We start from the raw sequence: 9351 nt of genomic DNA on the forward strand, positions 1-9351 counted from the left end.
TTCCTTCCTTCCTTCCTTCCTTCCTTCCTTCCTTCCTTCCTTCCTTCCTTCCTTCCCCCCCTCCCCAGTTTCTACTCTCTGAAAGGTCATCACAATTGTTCTTTTCACACAGGTTTTACTTTAACGTTTTGTTGAAATTGGGCTGGGATAGGTAGAAAGGCTGAGTGGTATCTGCTTTAGAACCTGTCAAATCATTGAGGAAGGTGCACAGGCCAAAGGATGCAAAGCAGAGGTCACAGTAGTTTGTCATAACGAATAATTCAAAAAGCCTTTTCTTTCAGATTGGCAATGAAATTTCTTTTTGTGCAGCCCACAACTCTACTCATCATATTTAATTACAGCTTAAATAAAAGTTTATTTTCCTGAGGCTTGAGAAATCTTCAAGGCAGATGGATTGTGCTATGGCCATAAGAGAGAGGGCTGGGCGAGCCCTACCAAGGTCATTTCCCCATTTTCCTGTTTTCAGTAACTTTTGTACAAATGTGAGGTTGGTGCACCTATTGTTATGATTTGCTATGATCTCTAGAGAAGACAATGATTATTCTTCAAACCAAATTTTGATTCCTCTGAACAATTATCAAGGCAAGGACTGTACAACCTGGAGCAAAACAGAGCTTTCTCCCAGCCCGGCAGATGGTTCTCCATCATAGCAACTATGAGGCAGGTACTATTAGAGAAGGAGACTGAGGCTAGTAGACATTACATGAGCTGCTTAGGGTTGCCCAGCAAGTAAGAGAGCGTGGATATGAGCCAAGGCAGTCATTCTCCGCCCAGGTTCTTCACCATGACGCAGGGGCTCTCAGAGTGCAACAGTCCTCTCACAGCTGGATTGAGGGCAGCCAGCCAGGGACATAATAAAGCAAAAGGGGCAGCTAATGTTGGAAATGCTCATGGATTATCCATTTGTTCTGAAAGGAAAAGCTAAGGAGACCCAGGGTACAGCGAGTGAGGTAGCAGGGGACACCAACCAGCAAGTGGCTTACCTTCACGGAGTCATTTTCTCTCCCAGGTCAAATGACTTCTACTTGACCCTGGTGCTTGGTGGGGCTTCTGTCACCAGCACAGCCCTGTCTTCTGCTCTGAAGCATAATGTTACCATTAGCAGTCCATCAGGCTGTGGTTAACTTGGCTGCCCTCTTCAAGCAAGGGGCTGTGCAAGGAGTAAAGAATTCTTTCCATGGCAGCAACTTGTGAGTACATGGTGAGAACCTTTCTTTGGGGCACGTTTGACATGCATAAGGCAGACAGGAAGCTTGCATTTAGCTGGATTGGTTTGCAGGCAGAGCTAAGGGGCCACGGTCAGAGGCTCAGACCCTATAAGTGATCGTGCAGCTTTGCAGTCTTCTGTGGCCACAGCCCATACTCTAAATCCTGGCCAGACATCTTGTAACGCGTGGGACATGTTGTTATGGTCTTCACGGGGATGGAGGAATAAGGTGTGGATGAATCAGTTCAGCTCCAAATCCCTGACCAGAGGGGCAGCTCACATCCGGAGGGCAGTGGAATCGTATGTAGAAACAGAGCAGCATCACTGCCCTGTAGAATGTTTCAGTTTGGCGACACGTTTCCTTGAAGAATGACATTAAGTCCTCAGTAGACACTAAGCATGGTTGGCTGTCTTCATTACAAAGAAAGTGAAATTGAGGTCCATGTAGGTTAAATAACTAAACTGTGTAGTGAACATGACACCTTTAACTTGCTTGCAGTTAGGCAGAGCTCCATCTATTCCAGAGCAAATTCAGAGAGTCTTTCCGATGCTGAATTATCTTTCAACATTTGTCAGAAATCAACTAACCATAAATGCGGAGTCTGTTTCTGGACTCCCTATTCCATTCCATTGATCTACTTGTCTATCTTTTTATTAATCCTTTACTCTCTTCATTATTATAGCTTTATAGCAAATCTCAAAATCAGGTAGTATAAGTGTTCCAGCTTTGTTTTTCTATTGCTAGCTTGTTTTGGCTATTCTAGATCCTTTGTGTTTCCATAGGAAATTTAGAATCAATTTCTACAACAACAACAACAAAAAACCCTGCTTGGGTTTTCAGTAGGATGACACTGAATCTATAGGTCAGTGTGGGGTTGACTTCTCTGAGTTTTTGGCTGGTTTGTATACCATGGATTTGTCCTGAGATGGAACTTCAGAATCCATAGCACAAACATGAAGATATTCTGGACAATTAATTTTTATGATGATTTAAAGCTAATAAGTATACACATTAACATTGACTCTAGGCCACCTAGAGGCAGGGTTATTGGGGCTTTGCTGATAATAAGATTACTTTGACTCTTGTGGGCACCTACTATGAGCCATATTTGTAAAATATAAGCACTATTTGTAAAATATTTCATTCCCACAAGAAGCCCATGATGTAGGCATGACCTGCTCTATTTTACAAATGGGGAAACTAAGGTAGGAAGACGTTGAGCAGTTAAGCTGGGGTCATGCAAGAAATTAAATACTGAATTTGACATTTAAAACCAGGCTTGTGTCATTCTGCTCTGTGGGACTTCCTCTGCCTCAGAGGTCCTCAGGCTGTGTCCAGAAAGCCTTAGGTGACTGCCAGTGCCACAGATCCATGTGAGTGTGTATGTGGGAGGAGGGGAAGAGGCAAGGAAAGGGTGCTGTTTCTCAGTGCTCTAGTCTCTGCTTCAATCAGTTTTCTTTTTACCTGTTTTATAGATTGGAGTTCTGCTTAAATAATATAAACAAACAAAAAAATTAGTCATGCTGTTCAAGTAAGTTTGCAAATGACTTCATACTGCCTTTTAAAATAAAGATTTCTCTCATTTTCTCGTGGGTAATATTCCTGCAAGGTTTGGGGTCATGGTGAACTGTGTAAAGTTCACCAGATCCAGGACAGTGCAGTGGGGCTGCTTTTCCATCAAAATTCTAATCTGTGCTCCGTCCAACTGCACGGCCTATTGTCTGGCTGGCGTATAGGGTTGTGAGTGAACCTGAAAGCTGCTGGTCCCCCGATCCAGTGATCATTCTGACAGCTGGATCTCAGCTTAGGTGGACTAACAGCTCTGTGGGTAAAGCTGTTCTGTCCAGTGTCCACTGAAGCTCTGGCTTGTTCCAGCCCTCATGCCTCCTGAGCTTTGGTGACCTCTTGCTTTTCATAGGCTGCTTCTCCTAGGCCTCCTGCTGTTTCTGTTCTTCATCAGCCTCACCCTTGGCAGACACCCCAAGAAACCTAGCCTTCTTCATCTTCTCTCTCTCAGAAACTGGAAAGGATTTTTTGCTGAATTCCTGATGCTCTCATCTTTGCCAAAACCCAAAAGCCCAGATCTGCCATGTGCCAACAAGCGCCGGGAGAGGTTGTTTGGATGAATTCAGAAATGACCTTGAACCTTTGCTCAACACTCAGATGACAGGTTCTCTCCTTCCCCACCACACCCCAACACACATGCTTCTTGTTGGATCAGGAAATGTTTTATTGCTTTTTTTTCCCTTTTCACTTTCTCTACCACCCTTCTTCACGGACACTTCCCACTTATCCTTTTTCTATCACTTTTCTTCTGGAAAATTAAACAGAGAGCTAAAATCCCAGGACAGGAAGGGATCTTGGGATGGCATTTAATCCATACTTTTGCTTCTAGATAGCAGCCACACTTGCCTGTGTAAAAGACCCTCTCTTCTGCCTATAGACTTTCATTGGTTTTCATACCTTGTCATTTAACCATCTCTGGGTTTTGCTTCTTGGGATTTTAAAATGTTTTCTTCCATTCAGGGCTGTTTTGTATGGACCTACAATGTATATATGTATGTGTCATATCCATGATAGGTGCTATCATGACTTAGACAAAAGTGTTGAGCTTTCTTCAGGCAGATATACAGATACAAACCCTTTCCGTGAGTCTACCAGGATTTCTGGGGAGTTAGATATGATCATGGGACTTCACGGGTAAGGACTGGACATTGTCAGTGGTGGTCCAGCTGTGTAGTTGACTGGCCTGGAGGAATCTCTGGCATTAATCAGAGACCAAGAGTTGGCATAACACAAGAGGTGGTACAAGTTTGTGATGGTGTCTACCAGATGCAAAAAAGATTTAGAGGCTTGTAACCAGTAACCTGGTGATTCAGTTCTAAGTCCAGCTATTATGGGACAAAATGATTTATATTGATTGTCTGATTGACTGATTTTGGCTTAAAGAGTACAGGCTGGCTCTGTGCACTGGGCAGTTGCCTAACTCTTTGCTGTGCTGATGATAGATTTCCAAGAGCATAAACATATGAAATTCTACACTCTCCTTTTTCCAGGGACTTAAATGGATGGAAGGGTCAGCCCCTCTTGGGTATGTTTTTGGAAATGCCTCTTCTTCTTTTCTTTCATTTACCATCTACCTTTTTCTCTCACTGCAACATCCTAGACCTATCCCATGACTGTTCTCAGTCCACTTTTGAGGAAAGATTTCCTGGCCTCGCCCCCCCATGGGACAAGGGACATCTCCAGGACCCCAACAGAGTTCTGTGAGAACATGGCTTCCACTTTATGGACTGTTTATTTTGTCATCTGCTGAAAGATTGGGACTCTTTTGCAAAGTAGACCATGCTGTAGACCCCTCAGGAGTTAGCCTGAGCTTGGGATGGGGAGGGGCAGTGGGTGTGCCCAGGGTGTCCAGAGATTTGCCATTGTTTCAAGAAGGGGGGCTTGGGGGCATATGGTGAAAGAAAGAGGGGGCACAGAATCACCTCACAGAGAAAAATCCTGGCCCTGGGTACATGAGGGGAGTGAGCAGGTGGGGGCATTTAAAGAGGTGGGAGGGGGCATTAGGAGAAGTTCAGAGCCTCTTCAATTCCAAACAATGCTTTGATTTCAGATGTTACCCTCCAAGAAAAGGTCTAGCATATAAAGAAGGGCTCAGGGCCGGCTGAGTGGCGCGTTGGTTAAGAGCTGGGTTGGGACGCCAGAGGGCCCCGGTTCGGATCCCACATATGAGGGCCAGTGACACTGCCCTCTACAGCTAAGATGCTGAACAACAGCTCGACCTGGAGCTGGGCTGCCGTGAGTCGCCGGCAACGGCAGGTGGGTTGCCATGGGCTACCATGTGTAGCCAGCAGCCACTGTGAGCGGCTGTCCAGAAACCGGTGGCTGATCTGCCTTGCCCGGGAAGAGCACAATGATGGTGCCAACTTGGGCCAGTGAAACAACGTCCTTCACAACTAGACTGAAGAACAAAAATGACAGCAACTTGTCTGTTCCCCTTCCCCCAATTCCCCAGCGCTGTTCCCATCCCCCAATTCCCCAATAAAAATCTTAAAAAAAAGAAAAAAAGAAGGGCTCAGTCCAAATTTCACAACATAAATATTTGGCAAATGAAGTTGTTTCTCTGGTGCTATCTCAACCTGCTCATGGAGAAATATTAAAAAAATTGAGAATTGAAGTAATTGCCCAGTGACAGCATCCCATGGCACGATGATTCAAAGCAGGTACCCCTCTCCCTCTTCCGTTTAAGCTCCTAGGCCAGAGGCATTGGATGTTTTGGTAGGCGAGACCTGTGGCAGATGAGCAGACCTGGAAGAGGACAGCCCTGGCCCTGGTGGGATGATGGCGTCAGCTCTCTCCCCCTGCCATTTTGGATGTGGGGGCCTAGTGTAAAAGAGTATTTCTTTCTTGGGCTGTCATTTTCCCATGCAAAAGGTGTTTTACTTTTCCTCGTTTGCACAACTTGTTTTCCCTTATCCTCTGCTGTGTGTGGCTAGGAAGCTCAGTGTAGACTAAACAGTTTGAGATTTCACAGAGTTTGGTTTTCTATTTCTCAAGCCCCGACCCCACACCCCACAGCTTCCCAGGCCATTCCTGGTGGTTTGGAAACTCTAGTGGGGTCCTGACCTGTTCTCTGTAGGTGCTGTGTTTGGAGAGGAGAATCCCAGAGAACTTCTCTTCTGGTGTTACTGGAGCTGTAACTCTGCAGCGCCTGGCCACTTCTACCCCTAGAGCAGGGGTTGGCAAACTGCGGCTTGCGAGCCACATGCAGTGCTTTGGGTACGTTCCATCTCAAAAGTTTGCTGACCCTTGGAAGAGCCAATCCTGACCCTCACAACAATTTAAAAATTATTCAAGAGCCAATAAATATATTTTTACATAATTACCATTATGTGACTAATATCCTTTAAAAATTTTATAAATGAAACTATGATAGTTTTATTTTCATTTTCAATTTTGCTTCAAAGCCACATGTATGTACCCAAAGAGCTGCATGTGGCTCGTGAGCTGCAGTTTGCTGACCCCTGCCCTAGAGGAATGGAAGTCTTTGCCATTAACACTGTCCCTTCTCCCAAAGTCCAGGAGGTAATTACTCTGCAAAATGGAAGAAAAGGGCAGCTGAAAGCCCTGTTCCATTTTCTTGGCCTACATCTCTGAAGCTCTCAAGACCTAATATAGGTACTGCCTTGCCATGGTGGGAACACAGGGGTTACCTGTGAATTGAATTCTTCCTATACTGGAAAGCTGTTTTATTCCTGCTGAAAACTCAACCCACATAAACCCACCTTCTATTATAGGCGAAATAAACTTAGAGAGAACTGTCTCCAGCACTGTCCTTTTACACATGGGGAACCAGTGGCTTAGAACAGGGAAGTGATTTGCTGGGATCCTTTGACCATTGTCAGCGTTGAAATTAGTTAGAGGGCTCTCCTCTAGATTAAAATGCAAGCCTTTACCCACTGCCCCATGGTGGGGAGGTAGCCCCATGTCCTTGCAGCGTGAGATGGAGAGGCAGGATGTTGAGAAAAGACCTCCAACAGTTTAGACATCAATCAAAGTCTTCCTGGTGCTGCTTTTTAAGGTGGCAACCCATAACTCCTGGGAAGAGGAAAACATCTGGGGAAGAAGGAGAAATGTTCTCCTCTGGAGATAGGACCCCTTTGATTTGAGGTCTGCCTACTTGCATTTCTTGGATGGAATTTTATATCTAGCACCCCCCAGCCAGCGGCTGTCAAGTTCACAACAACTTTTATCATCCTAGTTCTCTTCGCTATACAGATGTTTGTGAGATATGTGGCCCTCCAGTAGAGAGTGGTTCAGTCCTTGCCAGGGCACCTGGCTACATCATCTCCTCCAGGCCTCAGTGCCCACTTGGCCTGCAGGCTTCTCTGGGGGCACCGAGCTTGCTGTGCACTGTCCTTTCTGTTCACATGACCTAGTTGTTGTGGTCAAATTCAAGGCTCAACTGTTTTCTCAGGGTGCCCTTCTGGGAGAAACAAAGCTTTAGATGGAGACTGCTCTTCTCTCAGACACCAGACCAGTGGTTCTCACACTCAAGTCTCCATCAAAGTTCCTGGGGGAACCTGCCTAAGTGAAAAGAGTATGATTCAGCAGGTCTAGGCTATACTCAGGAATCTGCATTTTTAACAAACTCTGGAGATGATTCTGGTGGAGGTGGCTCATGGAGAACACTTTGAGAAACCCTATGCCCTGTTTCTTAAACTCTGCCTCCAGAAACACCCTAAGATGGCTCTCTGGGCTTTGAGCATGTGGCCAAGCAGCAGTCTCTGACCTGGACCTGTATTAAAAACTCAGTGTCCCACGAGCAGCCTGTCCTTATTCTTGAGAAGCAGATAGAGTGGTACCTTAGCAAGAGCGTGGTCCCTAGGGCCACAATGGGTGTGAGTTCTGGCGCTTCCACTTACTAGCGGTGTGACCTGGGGCAAGTTTCTATACCTCTCTGTGCTTTGCTTCTTCATCTATAAAGTGGAGATAATGACACTATCTACCCAATAGGACCATTATGAAGCTTAATGAGACTTAACAATGCCTCTCAAGCTTAAGTGCAATATTAGGGTGTGATAAGTAAAATAATTATCTCTAAAATCCCAGAATTCTAAAAAGTAGAAAATATGTAGTACAGCTATTATACTATAGGCTGTTAAAGTCAAGAAAGGAAATGATTTGCTGAAGTCCCCAGAGCTAGCGGTAGCCTGGCCATACTAAATCTAGCTGTTTCAATTCTAGACAAATGGTCTTTCTTTTTCCCAAACTGCCCATCTAACCTCTCTTTCTTATTGTTATAATGAGTACCATGTCTTGTTGTATAGCTGCCTACATTAATAGAAAACTTTCTTTTAAAAAAAATTAGTTTCAGGTGTACAAAACAATGTAATAGATGTTTATGCCCCTCACAAAGTGATAACCCCCTCCCCCAATCTATTGCCCCTCTGACATTGTATGTATCTATTACAATTCCATCGACTCTATTCCCTATGCTGTACTCCACATCCCATGACTATATATATATATATATATATATATATATATATATATATATAATTATAGTTGCCATTCAGTATTATTCAGCTTCAGCTTCAGGTGTACAGTGCAGTGGTCAAGTACCTACACTGTCCATGAAGTGGACTCCCTAATAAGACATGTGCCCATCTGACACCTTACAACATTATTGCTTATCTTCCCCAAACTGTCTTTCATATCCCTGTGACAATATTGTAGAGACCAATTTATGTTGTCTAATCCCTTCGCCTTCTCCCTCATCCCCACCCCCCCTCCCATCTAGCAACCATCAATTTCTTCCTCTATATTTCTGAGACTATTTCTGTTTACTTTGCTCATTCATTCAGTTTTTTAGATTCCACATATAAGTGAGATCACATGGTATTTGTCTTTCTCTGACTGACTTATTTCACTTAGCATTATGTTCTCTGGGTCCACCCATATCGTTGCAAATGATAAGATTTCGTTCTTCTTTATAGCCGAGTAATACTCCATTATATAAATGTACCACAGTTTCTTAATCCAGTCGTCTACTGATGGTGCAACATTCTTCTCATGGAAACTCTACCTAGATTGGAAGACAACTATGAAGCCACTTTGCATTCTTCCTCCACCTGTACCCCAATTCACACCCATCTGCAGTTATTGCCAGTGCATCCCTGTGGTATGACATCTTGCTCTTCCTCCAGTATCTATGCATATTGACAGATATCGGGAGGCCCAGCAAAGGCTTACAGGGTGGGTGAGGCATGGCACATCAGTGGGATTTGGAGCTGTGGGTCCCTGGCTCTTGCACCTGCTGCATTTTATCCCCACCTGGGGCACTATGTACTCACCACTTTGTATGCGTTTAGCAGACAGAGCCCCCCATTTCCTATAAGAAGCATGCACAGCTGTACCATTGTGAGGATCATGAAAAGACAAAGTATTCGTGTCTGGAAGTCATTTGACAACTCACTTCCTGAATCATTTGCTTCTTTTCACTAATCTTAGCAACATATGTCAGAATGATGCGGTGCTTTGGGCTAGAGAGCTGAACATTCTCCTAAGGGATGGAGATGGAAGGGTGAATTTTCTCTCTCATCTTACTTCCTGCCTCGCCCTGTATCTTTTCACCAAC

Source organism: Hipposideros armiger, unplaced genomic scaffold (assembly GCF_001890085.2).
Source record: "Hipposideros armiger isolate ML-2016 unplaced genomic scaffold, ASM189008v1 scaffold_38, whole genome shotgun sequence".
Classification (NCBI taxonomy): domain Eukaryota; kingdom Metazoa; phylum Chordata; class Mammalia; order Chiroptera; family Hipposideridae; genus Hipposideros; species Hipposideros armiger.